Source organism: Triticum dicoccoides, chromosome 1B, assembly GCF_002162155.2.
Source record: "Triticum dicoccoides isolate Atlit2015 ecotype Zavitan chromosome 1B, WEW_v2.0, whole genome shotgun sequence".
Lineage (NCBI taxonomy): Eukaryota > Viridiplantae > Streptophyta > Magnoliopsida > Poales > Poaceae > Triticum > Triticum dicoccoides.
In genome coordinates, this window is record NC_041381.1 from 479,518,804 (window position 1) to 479,524,057 (window position 5,254).

Sequence of the window (5,254 nt, forward strand, 5' to 3'; positions counted from 1 at the left end):
GCCGACACCCTCGCCAGGTTTTCGCTTGAAGGTTGCCGAGATACATGACGTGTACATGGCGGTAAGTGGCGAGAGCGTGTGTGAAGAAGTACACCCCTGCAGGGTTAACATGATCTATTCGAATAGCCGGGTCCGTGATGATGGACTTCTTGGATGCTTACGTGCTACATAGGCAACTTGAAGTGGATACTCTAAAATGCTCAAGACAAGTGTGAGTACTATGGATGGCTTTCTCGTAGGGAGACGGGGATGAATCCATAGTAGTGTATTGTGTAGTGATTAGTGGACTCGTGTGCGGCATCTCACCTCAAAGAAGTTCTCGTAGTCGTAGAACAGGATAGCCGCTGAGTCAAAGCTGGCTTGCTGCAACTAAACCCCACATTATCCTCTTGATACAAATGCATGTATGATAGGATCTGATGTAAGTCTTGCTGAGTACCTTCGTACTCATGTTGCTTTATTTATGTTTTTGGAGCGGAGACTTCGGTCTTACTAGTGTTCTTGTGGACTTCGACAAGTAGCTTGTACCTCAGCTACGATCTTGATAGGATGTTGTAGATAGTCAGGCTCTTCCGCCTTTTTCATTTGTAGATGTCTGTACCCAGACATGTAATGCTTCCGCTTGTTGCTTGATTGCTCTGAATGTTGGGGCATCTGACCCCTGCTTGTAATAAATGCTATGTTGGCTCTTTGAGCCTTATCTATATGAATTGTTGAGTTATGCTATGATGCCATGTTGTACAGCACATACTTGCATGTTATGCGTACGTGTAATGTGTATTGCTATGTGTGGGATCTGACTATCTAGTTGTTTATCCTTAGTAGCCTCTCTTACCGGGAAATATCTCCTAGTGCTTCCACTAAGCCTTGGTAGCTTGCTACTGCTCCGGAACACTTAGGCTGGCCGGCATGTGTCCTTATTTGTTCATGTGTCTGTCCCTTCGGGGAAATGTCATGCTGTGTCTACCGGAGTCCTGTTAGCCTGCTACAGCCCGGTTTACCGAAGTCCTATCAGCCCAGCTGCTACAGCCCGAACTCACTCGCTGATGACCGACACATTTGATGCTGGGTCATGTATGACTGTCCCTATAAGTTAGTGCCACTTTGGGTTCACGACTAGCCATGTCAGCCCGGGTTCTTGTCATATGGATGCTAGTGACACTATCATATACGTGTGCCAAAAGGCGCAAACGGTCCCGGGCATGGTAAGGCGATACCTGTGGAAATACCGTGCGTGAGACCGCAAAGTGATATGAGGTGTTACATGCTAGATCGGTGTGGCATAGAATCGGGGTCCTGACAATCGCGCGACGGAGGCCACTGCTTCTTTGGGAGCAGAGGCATGGCTGGCTGCCTGGATGTGCTCTAATTTGAGGTAACAACTAAATCTTGTAAGATAGTACTAGTTAAATCCGAGCTATGGGTCTAAAGCACTGATATGCCAGTACATTTGATTGTGACCTGTTCTAATTTTGTACCTGAACTTTTTTTAGAAAGGGTTGTACGTCAACTTAATGTGCTAGCAGAACTTATTGTGTTGTCTGTCTGTTTTCTTTGCACAACATTCAAGATATTTCCCCATCATTTGTAAAGACGATGAACCATTATGTACGACTTTGTTGGTTTCAACATAGCCCTTCCCGTAGCGATCCACTGCTTCCATCCTGATTGTGCCGCCTGCGTGAAATTTTTGTATGCAAGTTCAGTGTGCTATTATGTTCTATATGGTTGTGTCAACTATATAAGTTTTTACTGAGCATCAGCATTGCATATGGCCGAAAGATGTATTTACGAGCATCGACCGATGGGTATCTCTCTTTATCTCTCTCTCTCTTTCTCACACACACACACACACACGCACATGCACAAGTGGGACCCGTTGAATTATTTATTTGCTCGTGACAACTTTTAATTAGGTTCCACTGTAATCTAACTTTTTTCTTAAGTTATTAATTGAGCTCAGTGACTTCAAAAGGTTGTACAGAAGCCTTGTTTGGGACTTTCCGGCGTCGCTGAATGTGGGCTGAGTAACCATGTTAGGTTGTAGTGTACTACACAGGCCTTTTTTTCAACATCAGCAATGCAACTGGGCCGACAGTTGTACACAATATCCGGGTCAACTTGTTATCTGCTCCGCTGGGCTGCATTAGGCTTAACAAGAAAATGGACTTTAAGAAATAATAAATGGGATGTAATTATAATAATTGGGCAATTACTATGCACCAAACACGTAATTAGATTGAAAAATATATTATTTTTGGAATTTGGAAATTTTAATTTCATTACTTGTTACGCGCGCAATATTTCGTTGGATTTTAACGTGATACAACTTTATTTTGAAATTATATTTAACCTGACTAGAAATTTAAAAATATTTCGGATCACATCAAAATGTGGGAATTTTTTTTTGAATTCTGTTTTGAGCGGTTGTTTGAAATTATTAATTGTTGTCCTAGCTAGAAGTTGGGCTGTACTTTTAACAAACTGTAAATGGGCTGTAGTAAATTCCATTAGAATTGAAAAATGGGCTGTACATTCTTACAACACAAATGGGCTATATGTTCTCTGACAAATCCGAGCTGTGGGCCTACTAAGTTGACGCGTACCAAGGGCTTTGTCAACTTAGTCAATATAAACAATCTTGTTATCCAACGGCCGTAGTGCTTCTTCAACCTCTGGTCTTCTTGCTCCAGCCGCCCAAAGCAGCGCCGGTCGTGTCGCGTGCTCTTGCTCCCGTGGCCGGCTGTGATGCCGTGGAGGCCTCACTGCCCCGTACTACTCCCACCGGTGGCCAGGCCATCCCTCTACTCACCCACACCCCCTGTTATTCTACGGCGACGGCAGCCTCACACCACAGCCAAACCAGTGAACCCTCGTACTCCTCTCCGCATGGGCTACCACTGCTGCGTCTTCCCCGGCTCCGCATCGTCCCCTTCCTAGGCCTCGCCGTCGTCCAGACCACCGCCCTGCTGCTCTCGGCGCGGCGTGGTCAACATGGTCAACGACCGACTTCCATCAGAAGAGTACTGTACATGGAGAGGCTGACAGCTGGGTCCAGGCGGCCGCAAGGAAGTACCTCCTTATTACGCGCAAAATAATTATTCCTCCACCTGACAGCAGGGACCCACCGGACGGGCCACCTTATTTCACGAGAAAAACGTTTCCCCCCTGACTGCTGGGACCCACCGGACGGGCCAGCGTATTTCACGAAAAAAGGTTCCCCGCATTGTCAGCTCAGACCCACCGGAAGTGCCTCCTTATTACGCACAAAAAAATGAATACTCCCCCTGCTAGCTGGGACCCACCATGGTGGGAGGCTGACTTATGGGCCTACTAAGTTGACTGGGACGGGGGCCTTTGTCAACTTTAGTCAATATGAACGATTCTAGCTCTAGTGACCGTACGATGTCCATCCAACGACCGTAGTGCTTCTTCAACCTCTGGTCTTCTTGCTCCAGCCGCCCAAAGCAGCGCCGGTCGTGCTGCATGCTCCTGCCTCCCGTGGCCGGCTGTGCTGCCGCGGAGGCCTCACTGCCCCCTACTATTCCCATCGCTGGCCAGGCCCTGCGATGACGGCAGCCTCACACCGCAGCCGAACCAGTGAACCCTAGTACACCTCTCCACGCGGGCTTCCACTGCCGCGTCTTCCCCGGCTCCCTGTCGTCCCCTTCCTAGGCCTCGCTGTCATCCACCGCCCTGGTGCTCTCGGCGCGGCGTGGTCAACATGGTCAAGGAACGACTTCCATCGGACGTGGACTGTACATGGAGAGGCTGACAGCTGGGTCCACGGATGCAGCAAGGAAGTGCCTCCTTATTACGCGGAAAATAATGATTCCTCCACCTGACAGCTGGGACCCACCAGACAGGCCACTGTATTTTGCGAAAAAAACGTTTCCCCCTAACTGCTGGGACCCACCAGCTACATATTCGCATGCAAGGAAGTGCGTCCAGGCAAAAAAACAAAACGATTCGCCCCCCTGACCGCTGGGACCCACCAGCGACACCTTCACACGCAAGGAAGTGCGTCCGGGTAAAAAAATGATTCACCCCCCTGACTGCTAGGACCCACCAGCTACATCTTCGCACGCAAGGAAGTGCGTCCGGGCAAAAAAAAACAATTCGCCCCCTTGACTGCTGGGACCCACCAGCTACATCTTCGCAAGCAAGGAAGTGCCTGGCAGTCGGGACCCACCTGGTCGAAGCGTATGTAGGGTTGTCATTCTGGTCGCGAACGTGTACGTACATACTAGTCGATGTAGAGGCGCGCATGTGTTGTAGTAGAGGCGCGCACGTAGCATGTACACGTACGTACAACGGCCAGGGTGGAAGAAAGAAAATACGGCCACGTATGTACATACGGGCAGGGTCTCGAACACCTACTCGCGCATACGTACATGGCTGGGTCAGAATAGAGAAACATCATTGTCGTCGTGTTCATGGGGAGCCAACCGGCTAGGTTGGAACGGAATGCATGGTCGTGTTCATCGGGAGGGCTTGGATGGAACATGCAATGGAAACGAGGCCTGGCGTACCGCACAATGGAAGAAACGGCCCTGTGTTCGACTGGCCATGTTCGAAACGGGATACTGTTGATCGGGAGGGGCCTAGCATACCGCAAACGGAGGAAATGGACCTCCTACGGTCGAAACAGGGGTCCTGTTGATCGGGAGGGGTGTGGCGTACCGCAAAACGGAGGAAACATACCTCCTATGGTTGAAACGGGGATCCTGTTGATTGGGAGGGGTGTGGCGTACCGCAAAACGGACGAAACGGACCTCCTACGGTCGAAACGGGCGTCCTATTGATTGGGAGGGGTGTAGCGTACCGCAAAACAAACGAAACGGACTTGTGTTGGAGCGCTACGGTCGAAACGGGAGTCCTGTTCATCAGGAGGGGTGTGGCGTACCGCAAAATGGGACTTCACGGGATACTGTTCATCTCCACCGTCGACCTCCTCCAGCCTCCATGGGCTACCGTCGACCTCCTCCAGCCTCCACGGGCTCCTGTTCATCCAGCCTCCACCACGCGCTACTCCACCGTCTACTATTCAACCACCCCTCCACCATCTACTGTTCATCCAGTCCTCCACCGTCTACTGTTCATCCAGCCCTCCACACCACGGGGTCCTGTTCACTCACCCCTCCTCCATCTACTGTTCATCCAGCCCTCCACACCACGGGGTCCTGTTCACTCACCCCTCCTCCATCTACTGTTCATCCAGCCCTCCACACCACGGGGTCCTGTTCATCCAGAT